Raw genomic sequence first — 22260 nt, 5'->3', positions numbered from 1 at the left:
TCAAATATATGAAAATTTTAATCTCGATTCTTGAAACTTTGTTCAATGATATGATTGAGTTTATCATTCATCTCGACAGTAAAATAATTCGTCCAATCTCAACTTCCCCTTGATGAAAGTAATTTTTATTTTTCACTCCAAATAACATTTTTCCTTTTGTATTCACCTCCAAATTCCTCAAATTTCCAAAGCTACACATTCTTAATATTTCATCCACAACTCCACGATTTTCTTCTTCAATGGAAAATGAACATTTCAACAATTTAGCCAAGCGTTTAAACTGAATTTTAAGTTGCTTTTTAATTTCTTCATACATCAAAAAAAGTACTTTATCAAGCTTTTCTATACTCTCTTTCCAATAATTAGGTACATTATTCCAAAATGGATCACAACGACTCATATACCTTTAAAAAATGATTAAACATTTCTCCAATGGAATTGGTATCTTTGTGATCATCAAGTCCTAAGTTATTTGTAAAATGCTTCATAGAAATAAAAGTGTCTCTTGAATTCCTACATAAGTAAATAGGTTTGGTTCTAGAATCTTGGATTGATTTTGGCAATGAAGCAAAGGGCGCATGAGGTTCCAAGAGTCTAGGTGAAGTTAACGATGAAAAATCAAGGACTTGACCATCAACATACATATCAAGTTCCAAAAACAAAGTGAGATCATGAGGGTTCTTTAAAAGTAAAGGGTGATCTTTTTCGAAAATAAGATGGTTTTTTTGATTCACTAATGCAAATAAAAGTGATTTTAACCAAACAATTCCTGATTTTGAAGTTGTAACAAGAATGGTATCACTATTTTGAGCTTCAAATTGTTGTTGACATGCAATCACAGCTTGAATTGCTCTTAATGATAACCAAAAACCTTCATAATTGTAGATAAATGATTTTATCCATCCTTTTTCTTTAGTTAGGGTAGAGAGAAATTTCTTACACTATTGACTTAGGTCCAGAGGCGTATCCAGGATTTGAATTTCGTGGGTGCCAAGTACACACATTGCTTAGATCACTAAATCAACCTTAGGTTTCGATTCCACACAAAATCCATAAAGCGTAACTTTTTTTAAAATAATTTTACTAATATTATAAATATATGTTATTCATTTATAATAGTTCTCGACGAGTTTACATATTTTAAATTACTTATATTTGTAAATATGTCCCTTGCTAACAAACTAAACAAATCACTTTAATATTAATCACCACTCTTATTTCATATTTCATTTTTTATCTACTTCATGGCAGAAAGTGATATTTTAAATATTTACTTAATCAATTCTAAAAAGATTAAGAAATAGATTTTTTTTTATTTTATTAGGAAAAAGGATTTTATTATATCTAAATAAAAATTAAAGATGAAGTTACTATGATATTATTTACAAAGTACATGACATTATTCTATTTAAATTACAATATGAGATTAATAAAAATATTACTATTTCCATTTTCTTTAACTAAAAGGTTTCAAAAGAAAAGAAACAAGACAGGGATTCTTTAAAAACAATAATTTTATTAGAAAAAAAATTATGTTCATTAGAAAAGGTGTATTTTTGACATAATAAAATAACAACATAGACATTTTTAGGGTCAAATATCAATAGTGGAGACATTTTTAGAATAAATTATTAACCGTATGGACATTTTAAATAAAATTATTAATACAGAATATCTTCATTTAATGTGACATGGTTTAAAGGTATTTTTAACACGTCTCCATCAAACAAATAACTAATATCAAATTATAAAAAATTAAAGATTAATAAATTAAATTAGTCAACAATAATTACTAATTAAAAATAAGTCAACTAGAATTTAAAAGAAAAAAGGAAATATAATCTTCAAAATATGAATTGTTGAAGCTGAATTCCCCATCTTTCGAGGGTTTTTTTTTAAAAAAATATTGTTATCTAGATTTTGATCCGGGGTCTGAGAGGCGGGAGTACCACCCTCTACCAGTGGCACCACAGCGCCTTTTGGTTTTGTGGGTGCCATTTGTTTATTTATACAAATGGTACATATATACACCTATACATACATCGTGTTTCGACCCAAGCTCGTGGGTGGCGTGACACCCCCACGAGCCTAAGTAGATCCGCCCCTGCTTAGGTCCTCTTGTGAATATTTGGTAGGAGAACTTTGAGATGTTACCAGTGTTTTGAATTGAGTGTCTTTTTTTCAAGTTTGAGATTTATATAACATAGATATGCATAAATACACTTATTATTCACATAATATTTAGTTACACTACATGTGATGTCATGATAAAAAATGAGCCATGGTGACACTCAGGCTTAACCTCCTAGATGGGCGAACCAATGAATTCAAACTCAACTGATATTTATTGTTCAACTTACAAACCATAATGCGGTTAAATCTTATTAATATAATAAACACAAATCCACCAATGTCTATTAAATATTGTTTCCCCAAAATCTGAAAGTCATCACATCAAGAACATCTAAACCCTCAAATACTAAGTCTAAGAATATCAAAGACACCAAATAAATAAAAAAGTAGTTTGTACCCAAAAATTAAGGACATCATGTCATGACCGAGAGAATCCAACACGAGCTAAAAATAAATAGCTCACCCTAAAACTTGATGTGCCAGAAGCTTTCTAGAGTTGAGGGCGATTTTTGAAGTCGATGGTACACTTTGCACTCCACACAAGCAAAATAAAGAAAAACACAAGTAGGGCTCAGTACAAGACAACATGTATCGAGTTGATATTATCGCCCGACTCAAAATAGAAACTAATATGCATAAAGTAATAACATAAATCAACTATAACACAACAACATGAACAAGTGACAATACCACTGAAGCAAGTACGTATATCTGTCACAATACCAAATACACACACGAGGACTCATGCCTCCACACCACTCTCATTTAGGAAATGAATTTCTTTGAGATTGAGTACATTAAGTTAATTCAATATATTTTCCTTTAATGTTATCGTGTCGGAACGCGACACTCGATCCAATAATACCATGCGAGAATGTGACACCCCATTCAATAATATCATGTCGGAACGTGACACTCAATCCAATAATACCATGACGCAATGTGGAACCCAATCCAATACTATGCCGGAACGTGACACCTGACCCAGTAATACAATGCCGGAACGTGGCACCCGATCCAATAATACCATACCGAAACGTGGCACCCGATCCAATCTATCGTTAGTTTACCATTTATTATCACCATTTTTCACTTCATTAACAATATTTCATCAAGTCTTATTTATTCAAGGCATCACTTTGATAGAGATGGTTTCAGATTAGAAATTTCACGGTCTCAGGATTTCAGACCAATCACAAACCACACAACCACATAATCAAGTACATAGAGAACTTCACAATATCACTCAATGCATATCCATCACTATCAAGAGTCTATCTATCAAATAGAATAAACCATAACCTATCTCCATCGAAGAATCGAAGTCAAACAAGCTACTTTTTAAATACTTTTCTGTTCCTCAATGCCTCCGAACCTTTCCAATGTATCAAGTATGCATAATTTTTAAGTTAACGAGTCTATAGACACCCCCGTTTCTATATGTCTAGCTTAGACCTGAAAATTCACCCAATTCTATAATCAATTTTCCTAAAGTTCAAGCCTAAGGATAAATCTTAATTTCTCCAATCAGCATAACTTTAATGGAATTCATATAATATTATATACTTAATATTTAATTACATATCACAATATATCAAAACTTATTTTATAATATGATAACAAAATAAAATAATTAATATCAAACCTAGTTAATTAGCAAAACTATGGGTACTACGAAAACAAGTGAAAGAACTAACATCTGTCTAATGTTTAAAACTATAAGCAGTACCTATAATAATCAACCATAATTAGGCATAAGGACCAATTAGAAGGCTTAACATTGCACTTCTAATTCCATCTTTCTTTCTCAATTTCAATAACACCTTAATACTCCCTCCGTTCCTTTTTCCATTTATAGTTGTCTCTAATTACTTGTCCATTTGACAAATCAAGAAAGGACAAATTTTTACCTATTATATCTTCAATTAAATGATTAATTACTTTGAAAAATATAAAACTTTTCATCAACTTCATAATTAATAGGGATAAAATGATAAATTCACTATATCATTAATTATTTTCTTAATATGTGTGTCAATTAAAAAATGGACAAGCAAAAAGGAATGAAGAGAGTGATATCATAAAATTGTTAATCATCTCCTTAATCGTTATCCAACCATTATTAAATTAATGGCCATTAAAGTTTTCCCCCACATTCACTTAATTAATCCCTTGCCCCAAAATTAATTGAAATCCACTTCTTCCAACCCAACATATAATACTAGTAAATAACACTTACATTTTATCCAATTTCACAAGAACAAAGGTCTGGCGAGATTGTACCTCATGAATTTTCCACGCCTTCTAATTGTCACCGCCCTACTCTCTTTTCTTTTGCTGATTATTTATTATCCTAATTATTAAAAGACTAATTATAAAAGTGGATCAATATTAACTTTTAATGTTATCTTCTTTAATCATCAATTAAATTAATTATTAAAATTGTCCCACTAATTTCATAATTGTAGTTACGATTAGTCTAAAATATCTATTTTCAATCTATCAAAAGAGTCTTTTATAAAATCAAAAGCTCTGATACTCAAAACAACCAAACGGATCGTTACATATGAGCTCTCTACTTTACGTTTTTCATGTCTTTTTATTAGAAACTTTTAATTTACTTTTCTTATTATACTTTATGCAGACTCAAGAGTGGTGTTAATAACATGAGTGTTACAATAATTAGTGATCCATATCACACTTCATGTTATGTTTTTGTGAGTGCAAAAAGAATTTCTCTTTAAAGAGGTGATTTGTTATCCTATACAAATGTCACACTCGAGCCTATACCCTAGATATGGTCGGCACTCGAGAATCATTGTTGACCCCCTAGTGAACCCTTTATTTGATTGACTACAAGCGAAAGACTAACTCGAGCATACATAAGCATCAAATTGAAAAACACTATACTGAATCTCAAAACTTTGTTGAATATATTAAGTATAAAACATATATTTTAAATAAAATATCTGAAACAGAAAGACTCTCCAAAATATCTATCTATGAAACCTTTACTGTATAAAGATGAGTGTCCGGGCAAGACCCAAGACACCTCAAAAGCTACTACTAACAACTCTTAAAAATTGGAGTCCTCCGAAAGTAAGGAGGTCTCACTCAAAAGCTAACGAGCGGATGGAGTGATCTCAATAGACTCTTGTTGATGATCCTAAGAACCTGTATCTACATCCTTAAAAGATACAGGTCGAATGACATCATTACATCAAATGTATGAGAATGTAATATATCTGAATAAAAAATAACTTAATGAAAGGTCTACAACAGATATAGATATATACTCAATTGAATGTAAAGAAATAAAGAAGTGAAATCATTAAAACTTTACAAACATACTTACTCATCTCTGAGCTCAACATATTAAGTGATATAATAAAAATATACTTTTAACTCTATTTGGAAGATGCTCTAACTTATAACCATCAATATGAGATACATGATGATACAACGATACCCATGCTGCTAGAACTGTCCTACACCTTGCTGGGATATTGAACACCTCTAAGTGGATCCACTAAGCTCTCCCCAAAGGCACTAAGGATTCATCTAAAAAGTATGTACACTTGCCCATGTTGGCATACATGGTTTATGCGGATTTTGAGTTGTCTGAACTCATCCCCATATCAGATGCAGGTCGAATGACATCATTTTATCGAATGTATGAGAATATAAAATAACTGAATAATAAATAATTGAATGAAAGGTTTGCAATATAGATATATACTCAACTAAATGTAAAGAAATAAATAAGTGAAATCATTAAAACTTTACAAAAATACCAACTTATTAAGTGATATAATAAAAATATACTTTTAACACTAATTGGGAGATTCTCTAATCAATAACCATCAATATGAGCTACGTGATGATATAACATCTCGCCCACGAAACCAGAACTGTCCTATACCTTGTTGGGATATAGGACACCTCTAAGTGAATCCACTAAGCTCTACCCGAAGGCACTAATAATTCATTTAAAAAGTATGTTCCTTTACCCATGTTGGCATACATGGTTTATGGGGATTTTACTCAAAATAATCTCTTAAAAGAATTAAATGCTCTAAAAATATCTTTAAACTCATTAACTCATTTAGATATCAAAGTTTCTCTTTTCTCAATGTAAAAGTTGATACCTTTGAGGATACTTAGCTCCTTTATACTCTTACTGAATTCATATTTGAAAACTCTTTGTCAAAACAATATCAAAAATCATATTGTAATACGATCATTGATGACTCAGAAAGTCATACTGATTAAACATTGATGACAACTCAACTATCATATTAGTCATGTTTTAAAACTCTTTCTCACTCATCTTTGCTTTATCAGAAAATCAGTTTAAAACACAAATGTTGGATTTAAAAGATTCTCAAATTTTATAACTCAAAATAGGATTCATGCTGAAATATAAACATGGACAAATCAACTCAAGGATCTCAATAATAATATAAAAAACTCAATACTCAGAACTCAAGAACTCAACGATACTACTCATATCAAGAATACTTAATTCATAGGGCTCATGCTGAAATGTAGACATGAACGACAAGAATCTCAATGCATAACATATAGCAATTCAATAATTATGAATAGAATTTCAAAAACAATCAGGAACTTAAGAACTTAAAATCAACTCATCTCAAGTATAATCATATCTAAGGATAGATTCCTAGAGTACTTTTTTTTACTGATTTAAAAGTAGACGTAGGCGTGAGGACGAACTAGTCCAACACTATGATAGCCTTACTACCCGGAAGAACAAGGTTCTTGAAGAATACTTAAGAATAATTTGATTAGAAGCCTTGAAACCCTAGCTTGAAGAAGAACAATCAAGAAAACCTTTTCTTGCCATTTTGCATTAGTTTCTTGAAACTCTATGGCCAAGAATTAGGATTCTCATTAATGATTCATAATTGTATGAAGAAATTTAAGTTGGAAAAACTGAAATTCTTGGAGAAGGATTTACCTCAAAGAAGAATCTTGAAAAAAGAATGGAAGAATCTAAAATGAAGTCTTCTACACTTAGATTTTTCCTTAGGATTTTGCCTTGGGGTTTGAGAGAGAAGAGAATGAGGGATTAAGAGATGAAAATGTGATTGGTTTGGGTCTTTAATTAGTCAAGAAATTCATTTAAGATTTTTTTAGAGGTAAAAAGTCAAAATGACCATTTTCAATGTTTTTCCACCGGCTAATTTATCACTGCACTGTATTGGGTTATTAAAATGGTCATAATTATTTACTCGTAACTCGGAATGATGCAAAATTGGTGGCGTTGGAAATTAAAAGGATTCAAATATATTAAATTTGATAGGTTATGGGTCATGTATTATATTCTAAGAGATATGGTCGTTTGAAGTTGACCCAAGTAGAATCTTACATCAAAACTTAATCGGTATGGAAGCTTTTGACTTAACTTTGTGTTAGATGATTCTAGTGATCTTAATTCATTACTAAATTTATTCTCAAACTAAAGAATTGACCTTTGCACATATGAGGAATTTAAGAATCACCCAGTAAGATCATATTCACAAATGAAGAATGGGTCGAGTCTTAACTTAAAAATTTTTGGGGTCTTATAACAAATTTATAATTTGTTTTAGACTTTTTAAATTATATCTTTTTAAAAAATTCAATATCCTATCAAACAATGTCATGTTATTAATTTAAACAAGAGGAGTCATATAATAGTGATAAATAGTGATGTGAAAATGAAAATTGAAAAAAAAAATTAGGAACAAGGTATTGCATCCTGTTATCCAACATTAAAAAGAAAAGAAAGAAAGAATTTAAATATGAGTCCGAACATAATACAATAAAAACAATTTTTCAGTGTAATTTGATAAATGGGGTTTGAGAGGATAGTTACATATAACCTTACCCCTTTGATCTTGTAAAAGGTGAATATTTTTTTTTATATATATAAATCATAGATTCAAGTAAAATATATAAAATTAGGTATGAAAAGAAAATAAATGACTAGTAAAGAAATTATGTTGAAACAATGGAGAAAAGGACAATACAATAAAACAATAGTATGATAACCGAAGCAAAAGAAATAAAATGTAATGATAAAATCAAAGAATAATGTAGCAAGAGAGTAATAATAATAATACTTTTAAGGAAAAATGGATCATATCCTAGGTAAGCTAATCTCGACTTTCATATCCTCCTATCTAGGATTTTCTCTGCGATAAGCTTTAAGTATTTCATGTCTTGTCTAATCACATTTCGACAATATTTTTTTGACCTAGCTTTACCTCTTCTTAGATCCACCATAGTCAACCTTTCACACCTCCTCACTAAGGCACATGTGCATCTTATCTTCACATGTTCAAATCATCTCAACCTCGATTCTCTCATGTTATTCACCACGGAGGTCGAATATCTTCGTTCCTAGTACTTGCATATAGTAATCGATATATGCACTCAACTAATTCCTACATTACTAATACATGCATAACTCTATTTATCAACTACCAAACAACCCTTAATGAGATCATTTGGTAGCTCATTTAAATATGAGTTATGCAAGTATTAGATTCTGCATAAATAATACTATATTTGGTAGTTGATTAAGAGGTAAATTATTCATCTAAGATTTGTAATTTTGATACTCACATGACCTATATATATATATATATATATATATATATATATATAAAGAGAGAGAGAGAGAGAGGGCTATAGTTAGACGCCTCAGCTCACCTACTCTTACAAGAGTTATTTTACTCATTTTATAGTTGAAGTTTCTCAGATACAAACCTACCAGTTACTTCAAGTAGAGGAGAACGTATAGAGGTATGCATCTTTGTACCAAAGTAATAAAAAACATGTATTGTTGTGTCTTTATATATACAACAAGTTCCCTACTTGTAGAGGGAATTCTGTTTGAATAGAGTTGATATTTAAAATCTTAAATGTCGATGATGTAACAGAGCACTTTGTTACTTTCAAAATCCATTGTAGTCCTCTCTACATGCTTAAGTAGGACCCCGTAACTCGCTCTAGATTCAAATTTGAACCTTCTGATCAAATCTAATCAATCATATTTACTCTCTTTATTTTATACATCATGGCTTCTACTTGATTATCTGATACCATCAAAGATATTTTCCTTTCAAGGTTCATTGATATATATTTTTTTATGAATCCCATAAACATTTTTCTACACAAAGAAGCTAAGTGAGTAGCTGCATTGATAGCGCTACAACCACAACATCTATCTCTGGTGAATTGGGAGAAAAATTACTCTTTGTGACGACGAAAGACATATTTGACATAACCTGCGTTAATGTGATCTCTCATTTATATATGATTCATACTTTGCATATTTTTTTTATGTTGGGTACTCGTACACGTCTATTGTCGCAACACCATCAATCTACAGTTTAGCATATTCCTAAAAAAATTCTCATGACTTTTTACATTTACAGAAGCAATTGTTGCATGTTAATCATGAGATATTTTCGAACAAACTATTTCAAATTCAATTAAGGAAATCATCATCTAGAATAAAAAAAGATATAAAAGGTCAATCTACATCTGACTTTCACATTAATTTTTACAATAAATTTTTCTGTAACCTATTCAAACTACAAAAACAAGTTATGTATACATCAAGAATTTCGGTGAAAAATCACCATAAAACAACACAATCCAGCCAAAAGACATACATAAATATGATTCAAATATTTGCTACCACCCAAAAGGAAAAGAGTTCTTAGAAAGAGATCCAAATTTCTAACAAGATATATGATGAATTATTGGCAGCATTTGTAACCCAATTAGTTTACTTTGACAATACATTTTTTCCCTTCATATTTTAATTTTTTTTATCCCCTATTTTATATCTCTTAACATAAAAGTTATGATTTCTCTGGGAAATGTCTTATATGCTGCCAAATTGCCAATACAATCACGGGCTAAGCTACTTGTATGAGGGGGGTTCATCTGAACCTCATTCGTCCAAAAATTATATTGTTTGTCATAGTTTAAATAATTTTATACGTATTTCTATTACTATAGAAGAGTGAAGTGGGAGGACGACCAAGGGCAAAAATGTAATGTCACTCTAACAAAAATCTATGAAGAAATATAATAAATAATTCTAGAATTATCTTTCTATATATGAAGTGAATAATGATCAAGGGCAAAAATGTAATTTCACGCTAACAAAAATCTACTGAGAATGATGATAAAAAATTAAATAGTTCTAGATACATCTTAAGTTATTATTATTACCATTAACTTATTTTGTTATTACTTCATTTCCTTTTTATTTCTTTTGTGAGTTATTGTAATATCCATTTTATTATTACTCTATTTTGTTATTACTTTAATTTAATTCTTAATATGTTTTCTATTCATTATGCTTATAAAAAAAGCCTACTTTTTATAAAAAATATCATGAATTAATTATTTCAATCTTTATTTTGGCTCTAATGAATATACTTGAAAATAAATTAGTGTGATAAAATTAATAATATATATTAGATTGAAATTAAAGAAAAAGATGTTAAAAGTAACTTTACAAATAAAAATGAATAGGATGACATATTTGTATTAAAGATGACCAAGAATAAAAATATAATTTCATTCTAACAAAAATCTATCAAGAATAAATAATTTTAGAATCATTTTTCTATATATGAAGTGAATGATGATCAAAGGTAAAAATATAACTCATGCAAGCAAAAATCTACCAAGAATGATAACAAGAAAATTAATTAGTTCTAGAAACATCTTTAGGTATTATTATTAATATTACCTCATTTTTGTTATTTCTTCATTTTTTATGAGTTATTGTGATATCTATTATTATATAAAAGTTATTAATAATGATTACGCTTAACTCTTAATAATTATATATCAAGTATAATATTAGGTGGAACCAATCGAAATTAAAATTAAAATTTATATGTATATTAAATTTTGTGCATCGAAATACTTTTTTAATTTTGTGATCTTTAATATGCTATATAAAAAAAATTAAAATTCAGAAGTTATTTTCTTTTTGAAATGAAATAAAAAATAAGTTTATATAAATCAAAAAGGAAGGAGTCATATATTAAAAATTAAATATATATGTGTTATTATTGAAATGATCTTTCATATACTATTATTTTAAAAAGAAATTGTTTGGCTTCCTTCTATTAGTTTGTGCATATATGTGGAGTTTTAAAGATTTCAACATTTTAATATAGAAATGTAATGGTTTGAAAACTTTAATTCTTCGTTTTAATTTCTAATTTGATACATATTTGAAAATTACATTAAAAAAAAAGCTTAAAAACGCAATGTAACAATTTAAGATATTTTTAGAAAAAACATAGTTAATAAACATAATGAAATCTGGTTGACTCCCTTATTTTTATTGAAACAAAAAAAGTTCCATATTGTTTGAAAATAACGTAAGAACTAAAAAGTATTATTAATCACAGTAAAATGACAACTAAAAATATGTGAGAATCATATAAGAAATTTCGTTTACTTTCCTAAAATCACTTGTATCACATAAAATAAAACAGATGGAGTAACATATATTATTCGAAAATAACATAAAAGGTACTCCATAAGTTAACAATTTAAAATATTTTTTTAGAAAAAACATAAAAAATTTAGTTCACCTTTTCAAATTTCATTTGTCACATAAATTGGAAGGAAAAAAACTAACATACGTTCGGCATGCGCTGGCGCAGACACATGAAATCTAGTATATAATTTATTTCGAACCCCCTTTGGCTAGTTCATGTGTCTATTTCTACAAATTTTGAACCCCTTATTGAAAATTTTGACTCCGCCTCTGAATATAATACGGGGAATACATTGTGGTTATTATGTTTTTTAGCTGTAGCAATTAGACTGTTCGGAGAAATGCTAAGGAAGAATAAATTGTTTTGCTATGTGTTGCCATATCTTATGGTTTGTCCCTTTTTTGTACTCCATAGCGATAACTTAGTTCACTAGACTATCTTTTTTATATATATATTCTAACAAATAGTGTATATCCATGAAATGTAAATGTAAGTGAAGAGTTGTCGATAAAAAAGTTGTGTACTTCTACAACGGGATATCAATCATCATGGATATAAGCATTCTGAAAAGATCATGAGAGTGTTGATATTTTCTTAATTAGATTTAGAAGTGAAGATAGAAAGTACCTATCGAACTTCTCAACTTTTAATGTCACTAGCAACAGTGGCGTAGCCAGAAATTTCATAAAGAATGTCCAAGAATCGCATAGGTATAAAAATTGACGATGGGTGCACTAAAATTTTGAAATCGAACCATGTAACATTATCAATTAAATTTTTTTTAATGAAAAAATATACAAATTTTTTAAAAATCAAACCACGTAAGATTTAGCTTGAATTTTCATGTTTATTTAATAGGAAGTTAACGAAAAAGAAAAAAGAGAAAGAGAAAATTCAATTTATGATCAAATTACTTTTATAATTCAAGATTTCACCAACCTTTGGCGACTTAACAACAAGATATTAAAAATAAAGAGTCAAATCAAACGAGTTTTTCTGAAAAGGAAATTCTATATAGAGCCTTTTTCACTTTTAGTAGCGGTATAGAAAAAAAATGGAATTTTCTAATTAAATTTAAATTAAATAATTACTTTTAAATTTTATTTAAAATTTTATTGAAAAAAATGATTAAAATTTAATGTTTACTGCTTTTTTTTGTTATATTTTAAAGTTGTTGGTCTCTAATATGCGTTGGCTCAAGATATCGCGGGGCTAGGAGACTTTAGTGTGTTTAAGGGTGTCCAAAATATGTTATATAAGCATTTAAGGTGTAATTTTTACTTATATATACTATGTAATTTTTCGGTGTCCAATTGGGTATAGTGTACCTCTGCCCCTGACTAGCCGACATTTCGACAATGATATATACATAAACAAATATTTGCTAATATAATAAAAAATGTACTTTATATTTTCAATTTTTGAAAGACTTTACACTGTCTAATTAGAATAAGTCCCTTACTTGATTTTGTGACTTTTTCTTAATGATGAAGATAAGTTTTTGAAAAATCTCAGTATAAGTTTGCTCAGTAAGGAGAATGAAATGAATCAATTGTTTAGCTTTTTGGGATGCCTTCATTATTTAGCTTTCCAGGTAACGTATTATACCAGATTTTAATGTCATATCCACTTTTCAGACAGTTTCACTTTCATCAATTATACAATCTTTTAGGAATCGTTACAGATCCCTATGCTATGATTTTCTAAATGCAAAAGATTAACTATTAGAAAGCGAACGCCAACGTACTTGTATATGATACATAATGAAATCGTCATCTTATATGTCAAAATTGAAATGTTTGCTATTTTTTTAGGTGTATAACATTAGTTAGTATTTGCAGATCGTTCAAGTAGACACTCTGTTGTACATATTCTGAATATTTTTAATAGTATATGCTATTAACGCTCTTTTGCAGAAGTCATGACCCTTGCGTCATCAATACTAATATTTTCATAAGCATAATAAGTGCATAAGTGTTTCACTGAACAAATTTCGACAATATTAATTTGACTATTGGGCATGTGCTTGCCATGGGCCTTTTCCATCTAGCATTTAGCATATATATATATATATATATATATATATAAAAGTACGCACTATTATTCTATGCAGAACATAAGGTAAAATGACTAATCACTATATAATTAAGGCCTAACCCATCGTTAGCCTTCTAAAGAGTTGGCAATAACTTTCACTTAAACACCTCAACTAGGCTTTGTCCATTTTAGACACCTCATGTCATGTTTTGGTGTGTCATTTTGACACTTTTTTATAATCAATCAAATATGTAAGGTCTGTGTAACACACTCGTCGATGACGTGTCAAATTGACGAATTAAACAAAGACACGTGACATATATATTGAAAATAATTTTTAAGTAATGAATTTTGATTTTTTTTAAAAAGGCCAATGACTTAATGACATGTGTCAATTTTTTCCAAATAATTTTAAAAAGAATTAACCACTTACAAGCCCTAATGTTGTCTTCTCCACCACCCCCATCCCTGATCCTCAACCTCTCCCCCCACCAAATTGTCTTCTCCACATTCCACAACCCCCTACCTATATTGTTTTAATTTTCTTCGATATATTTTTATAGTAATTTAACTATTTGAAAGGAATTATTTACAAAAGCACAATTTCTTTGCAAAATTTGATTCCTCTTACTTATAACTCAAATAAATCAAATTCTTCAAATTTGAACTCAGAGTCCCTAAAAGAATTTTCTAAATTTTCTTTTAAGAAAATATATTTCAATTTGTTTAAAAACATTTTAAGGAGGAAGTATGGCAACAAATAAGAAAAGTTGTTTAAGCTTGAATTTCTTGGTGTTGTAGCACTATTAGATCTATTTCTCCATGGAAGGAGTTTAAATTTTGAAAAATGGTGACTAAAATGGGAAAGAAGAAGAAAAAATTAAATAAAAATAGATTAAATATAAGCTCTCCACTCGTTGGTACGGAGTGTTTCACACTCACTATGTCATGTCAGCAAAAAGTGTCAAAATGACACAACGGGACATGACTTGAAGTGTTTAAAATGAACAAAGTCTAGTTGAAATGTCTAACTGAAAATTAGTGTCAACTTTAGGGGGCCACCGATGGGTTAGACCTATAATTAATACAAAAAACATATATTCACTCAGAATTATTTCATACATTACTAATACCCGAATAACTCTAACACGCTACCAAACTACCCTTAATTGTTTATTGAAATGGTGTTGAAAATTTTGAAAGGAGTGTCAATTCTTACATCTTGGACCATCTCCAACCCAACATCAAATTTTTTACGCCACTTCTTATTGTGGCATAACCTTTGGTGTTTTAGTGCTCAAACCAAACACCAATTTTTACACCATTTTAGTGTATAAATAGTGTTACACCGAATTTGATATAACACTATTCATCACACCAAATTTCTTTTCGATTATTTTACTATTAGTTATACAATGATAAAATAATAATAATAATAATAATAATAATATAATATTAAAAAGGGAGAAAAAAATATAAAGAGAATATTCCTTTTTAGTGTAAAATTTAGAAAAAATGTACAAGTACACCTCAACCTATGTCCGAAATATCATAGCATACTTATAATATACTAAGGTCCTATTACCCCTGAACTTATTTTATAAATAATTTCTATCCCTTTTCGGCCTACCTGACACTATTTTGTGGGCCCAGTGTGTGTTTACATTTTTTCAAGCTAGTGTCACGTATGCCAAAAAGGGGTAGAAAATTATTTATAAAATAATTTAGGGGGTAATAGTATCTTAGTATAGTATAAATATGTCTCTGGGATTTCAGGCATAGATGGAGGGAATACTTATAATTTTCCCTAAAATTTAGTGTAGTGAATTGACTATGATTTGTGAGTCCCTCGTGAAAATTAAGGATTTCTTTTCTCTACGTAAGAGTAGTTTTCTCCTTATTATGGAAGCTTAGGATATGAATAAAACCTTTAAGTATTAAGATAACTAACCACGTTGTTCATAACATTAAGATAACTTGCTTCAATCCTTTGGTACCCCAACTGAATATCCTGAGAAAATCATCATTATTGAAGCAATATCAATTTGTATAGCGCTGGAGAATGTTAAGGAAAAGGGTTGGACAAAGATGCAAGTCATATTAAATGCAAAAAATCTAATAAATATGATACTACAAAGAAGTATAGTTTCATGGAAGATATATACTACTTGTGAAGACTTCAGAAACTTATGAGGTTTTTGAAGAAGTTGTTAATGTGGTGTATATGCCAAGATGTTGAAATATCTTGACATATAATTTAGCAAAATTTTATATTTCGTTATTACATAAAGTTATTTGACTCTAAAAGAATTATAATTGATGTTATATAGAGATTTCATCCTAGTGAAGTAGGGGTATGCAAAAATCGAATCGAAAAAAATATTATTGGATTATTGTTGTTGGGTTATTGGGTTTTTAGTGGTTTATAAAAAAATTATTGGGTTAGTTTGTAATTGTAGGTTGTAGCATTTACAAGTTTATAAAGGACCGCAATTTGATTAACATAAAAAATTTCATACTAGTTTGGTGATAACATGTAATTATAGCCTTCGTAATATATTTTCTCTTATTAATGTAATTTTTTATTATCTTTCTTGTTTCACTATATCAAAGCATTTAAAGAAGTGAGAAGACATATACAAATCAAAAATTGAACTGATAATACATGAAATTCCGAATCAAACTGACCGATACACACTCCTTTTCTCTTATTTTTGTTGTCATCATACCCATATTTAGATTCATGAGCATTATGTCACGGGGCTATTTTCTCAACCTCATTGACAGCAAATGAATGCTTGCACAGCCCTTCAAATGCTCAGTCCAAACAACCAAACAATCACCCAAAGGTGTATCAACAAGACGGCCAAAAACAGTCCACAAAAACAACCAAGCAAGGGCCAAATCGGAAGCTAAGTTGGGAGGCAAATGTCAATTTTCCAATATGTATTTCTTCAAGTCTTTACAAGAGTAATCTGCCTAATAACTCTATACAAGTCCCTTTTTAAATCAGTCAAAACGTTGGGAAGCAAAACCCAAAAAGAAAATCTATAAAAAGAAACTTTACAAAAAGGTAGTTGATACGCTCAAACTTACTTCTCAAATAAGAAGTAAAGCGGTCGTATCAAGTAAATAACCCAACTAATGAGGTTGGGATCGATCCCACGAGAAAAATAGTTTAGACTTAACTTTATTCTATTATTACTATTATTAGTCAACTATTTCCCTAGAAAACAAAAGACAAAAAAAAGGGGGGGTTTTATTTCTAAATTAATGAAAATAATTAACTAAATTAAAGTAAACAACTAACACATTCAAATCTCGGAGCTTAATCAATTAATAAAAGTAACTAGGGTTTAAGTGTTCCCCACATGTTCCTAACTTGATAATTCTAACTATAACAATTCTTTCCTAGTATCTTGCATGTAAAGTGATAAGTTATGTATCTCTAAATCCTTGGTCCGGCATCTAGAAAATTTCACTCCGCACCTTGGTCCGGCTACGTGTATTGCTATACTAACCCTTACCTTTACCTCATATTAAGCATTGTATTCGATATTTGACTAAGTTATTACCTCGTACCAACCGACACTAGCCTATTAGATAGTGTACACTAAATCTATGTTGATAATTCTTTTCCTATTATCTACCTCCTTGGTCCGGCAAGTAGCATTAAGGCGAGTTCTCACATTGGTCATCCGTTAAAAAGACTTCTAAACAAAAGAATTATTAATACATGCAAGACACTATTCTAGAATTGCTATTTTAGTTAGATTTTACCTCATTATTCACCCATTGTTCCCACAACCCTAGTTATGGAGTTTAGTTACCCATGGTCATAAACACACCATTCATACATTTAATATAAGAATTCATGCACTTACTTTAATGAGAAAGAATAAAATCAAGAAATTCACTTGATTAATCAACAAAAACACCAACAATCAATTCCAGAAAAAGTGTATCAATTACTGAAATTAATTCTTCAATACTTGAACAAGAGAACTAAAAATATCAAAAAGTCTAACCCCAAAAATGAGGTTTTTCGAACTATTTATAATAAAAACAAAAACCTAATAAAAGAAGGATTCTAATTACTGAAAATCTGTCCAAACGCGTCTGAGTCGACGGACCTCGTGACGGACCGTAGTGGTCACGACGGGCCGTCATGGCCTCCGTCGTCCCATACTTCACAAATTCTTTTGCTGCTTTCTTCATTACTCTCAACGAACAAGTATGACGGACCATTCCAAGCACGACGGTCCGTCGAGGGTCTCTGTTCCATAATACTTTAACTACTTGGAATTTGGGTACTGGGACTACTCTCTGATCATTACGACAAACCAGCAGGAAGGACCGTCGTGGCTATGACGGTCCGTCATGGACTTCCGTAATCTCACACTAGGTCAGACTTCCCCATCTTCCTTCAGCAGCTTCTCTCCTCACTACGATGCAACCTACGGACCGTCACAGACTCGACGGACCGTCATAAGCTCCGTAGGTGGTCTCTTCTGCATTTCTCGCTCAAAAACTTCCGCGTTCATCTTTGGACAGATTTCCTGCAAATAAGGACAAACTTACATAAAAATCAATACAAAAAGGCTTTTGGACACACACTAAACTTAAGAAAAAATCATTAAAAATACCGTGAAACCACGGTACATCAGTAGCAGGCTGCTTTATTTCCAAAAGAGGAAATTGCTCCATCAGGTGTTGTCCCATCCTTGGGGGACGTCCTTGTCTTGGCAAGGTGAGCATTAATTGCTCATCTTAGCCTACAAACAACCCCCAATGGTTGGTCTGAAGATTGGCATGTGTTCTTTACCCTTGGTCTGAAGATTGGCATGTGTCCTTGACCCTCCGTATTGCAATATGACAAAACCACGTTGACGAAGGTGCTAAAATTGTTGGATTTTGATGTAACGCCTTGCGGGGCGGTACACGCTACACCACCTGATTTGGTGACGACCCCGACGCCACACAGCTACAAATAATTATGGACCTTGTCGCGAAATTGCCACAAGTCCTCATACTTCTCCCATGTTGCCTCCTCCGGTGTTGTCCCTTTCCAATGAACAAGGAACTGTGAACTTGAGTTGTTCCAACCTTTGCCACGAACAAGTTGATGATCAATGATGGCTTCGATCTGTTTGTCCACGGTTGGCGGCGTGATAAAAATTCGAGTTGTCCCGGACTGCCCCCGCTCCTTGTCTTCCATGTCTTCAAAGTATGGTTTCAGTTGGCTAGCATGGAAGACATGATGGATTTTCTAGTGGTGGGGCATATCAACTCGATATGAAGTCTTGCCAGCCTTGGTAATAATCTCGAAAGGGCCCTCATACTTGTGAATCAAACTTTGACTCACAATCCGCAACGATTTAAACTGTCCAGGATTGAGTTTCACGATAACTCGATCCCCAATTCAATGGTCGACTGGGCGCCGCTTCCGATCAGCAATTTTCTTCATTTTCCGGGCTACCTTATCAAGATATGACCGTGCAAGGTCAACCTGCTCCTCCCAGGCTTTCGCCATATGATAGGCACCCGGACTCTTCAAGCCGGCGTCAATGGGCAAAGATTGGGGTATGTTAGGCTGCTGCCCCGTTTCCAATTCAAAAGGGCTCCTTCCCGTTGCTTCGCTCCGCTGCAAATTGTATGAAAACTAAGAAGTGTCAAGCAGCTTGGCCCAATCCTTTTGATTTGCATTTACATAGTGCCGTAAGTAGCATTCCAAGAGCGTGTTAATACGCTCGGTCTGCCCATCCGTCTGTGGATGAAAGCTGGTCGAAAAATGTAACTCCGACCCCAATAGACTGAAAAATTCTCTACAGAACGTGCCGGTGAATCAAGGTTCTCGATCACTGATGATATGATTGGGTATGCCCCAATATTTGACGATGTCGCGCAGAAAGATACGGGCTGCCTCCTTGGCTTTGCAAGTGGCCATCGTGGCAGTAAAAGTCGCGGACTTTGAGAAGCGATCAACCACAACCATGATGGTTCCGAACCCTTCTGAGTTTGGCAAGCATGTAATGAAGTCCATAGTGACGCTGTCCCAAGGCTTTTCAGCGATGGGCAGCGGCTCAAGCAGTCCACCCGGCGCCTTCGTCTCGACCTTGTCTTGTTGACAAATAAGACAAGTCCACACATACACCTCGATGTCATCTCGCATCCGAGGCCAATAATAACAAGCCACTAACAAAGCCAAAGTCCTTTTCTGCGCAGGATGACCAGCCCATACAGTGTCATGTCCCTCTTTGTGAACACCTTGGCCTGTCCCAATCGATCAAATAAGTAGCAATCAAAGGAATAGGGTATTTTTTCTTCACCGTGACCTTGTTGAGGGCTCGGTAATCGATACACAAACGCTGCGTCCCTTCCTTCTTCTTTTGGAACAAAACAGGCGCACCAAATGGCGCCTTGGACGGCCTGATATGTCCCAAATCAAGCAACTCCTTAAGTTGTTTACTCAGCTCCTCCAATTCCGGGGGTGCCATACGATAAGGCTTCATGGCAGGCGGCATTGCCCCAGGAATCAGCTCAATCTGTTGATCAACTTCCCTTTGGAGTGGCAACCGTTGGGGAAGTTCTTCCGGCATCACGTCCTTGTTGTCACTAAGGACCTGCTCAATGCAAGAAGGCAAAGGTACTGCCTCAGAAGAGCCTTCGACGCCTCCAACAAGGGTATCAAGAAAGGTTGGCTCACCTCTCCTAAAACCCTTAACAATCTGCATTGCCGACAAGTGCATCCCGTTTTATGGTACCCGAATAAGGTGTACCACGCATGAACCTCCAGTGTCGCTGATGTGCAGCTGGTTGTGACGCGGTGAAATAAACGTGTTAACCTCGTACCAAAAATCCAGACCCAAAATAATATCGAACACATCCATAGTCGCAATGGTGAAGTCGGTCAACCCCGTCTAACCTCCTAAATCAATGGTGACTTTAAGAGCGAAGCTATGGACAAAAGTGGGGAGGGCATTGACCATCTTCAACATCGTGTTTCTAGCAACATAAGTCAGGCCAAGGTCCTTGGCCTTCTGCTCTATCACGAAATTGTGAGTCGCACCTGTGTCCACCATAATTCGCACGTCCTTGCCATTCAACTTGGCATTGACGAATAGTGATTCGCGCGACTTTACACTAGCCGCCTGAGCAGCTAAAGCAGGAAGTGCGATATGGTTGAACAACGTCATATGATTAAACATACCAACAACAACACTTTTCCCTTTGTCCGTCTCACTGTTCTGTCCACGTTTGCTCCCCGGACGAACCTTGGATTTTCGTCGCAGCCTTCTCTTGCTATTTTTGGCAGACACCATGGCACTCAGTTTACTAAGAGATGGACAATAACGAGCCGCATGTGTTATTTCACCACAAATATAGCAACCTTCACGATAAGGAGTGCATTTCTTGGGGTCCTCATAGTTCTTGCGAAAATTAGAGGGTTGATTACGGGTGTTGCCTCTCATGTCGCTGCCTCGGTTTGGTATTGATCTACCTTTGTTCCTGCTGTTGTCAACCTTGGGAGGAACATTTTTGCTCCGATTATCCCTCCCCTTTGCCACATCTGCTCGGTAATCGTTGAGCGATTCTGCTACTACTATCGCTTCGTCCACATCGTGGACTTGACGCCTTTGGAGTTCTTGTTTAGCCCAGTTTTGGAGACCATCCAAGAAATAAAATAGCAAGTCATCACTTGTCAAGCTCGGAATTTGGAGTGTCAATTTCGTGAACTATTTCACATAGTCCCGAATAGAGGAAGTTTGTTTCAACTCCCTCAACCTCCGAGGGCCTCATGGACAACATTCTGCGGATAAAATTAACGCTTGAGTTCTTCCTTGAACTGCTCCCAGTCATCAATAGAATAAACCCCCCTGTCCATGTCCGCTTTCTTCCTCCGCCACCACAAGATGGCCGTATCAGTCAAGTACATGGCAGCCGTTCTAATTTTGGCAGCCTCACTTTGCATATTCTCGTGCTTAAAGTAGGCGTCCATCTACCACAAAAAGTTTTCAACATCTTGAGCACTCCTTTCCCCACGAAATTCCTTGGGTTTGTGAGCCTCAATGCGTGTCTTACGCACAGTCACGAGAGCAGCAACCCCCGTTTCAGCAGCCTCATCAACCTGTTGTTTCAGTGCTTCGAACTCTCTTTGAAGGGAGGAGAGAGCCTCGGTGAGCTTGAGTTCGAGGTTGGTCAAACCCTCTTTGTGAACTTCCTCAAGCTCAACCAGGTTGTTCTTCACATAATCCAGACCCTCAAGAGCTACAGCTTTAAGAGAACTAAAATTGTTCTCAACAACAACAATACGTCTATTTAGGGCCGACAGCCCCACCTCAACTCCGATAATCTTTTCGTCGAGTTGGCTGGTGTCAGACCCTTCCCCCTCTTCCCCAGAAACTCTACCACTAATAGAAGGGTTACAAGATGGGTCTCTTACCTTACTCTTGTCACGTTTCTTGGTATTGTCCATTCGAACTTCCAGCTCCTTCTCTTGGCCAGCCTCCTCGTTTCGTTGAGACTTTAACGTCATGCTTCA

The 22260-nt window shown here is 33.0% G+C and overlaps 1 pseudogene; it reads right to left on the bottom strand.

Annotated features, from left to right (window-relative positions):
- Positions 1–18440, bottom strand: LOC107019716 (annotated as a pseudogene).
- Positions 18441–22260: the final 3820 nt, after the last annotated feature.

Source organism: Solanum pennellii, chromosome 5 (assembly GCF_001406875.1).
Source record: "Solanum pennellii chromosome 5, SPENNV200".
Lineage (NCBI taxonomy): Eukaryota > Viridiplantae > Streptophyta > Magnoliopsida > Solanales > Solanaceae > Solanum > Solanum pennellii.
This window is presented reverse-complemented; position numbering and strand designations above follow the sequence as displayed.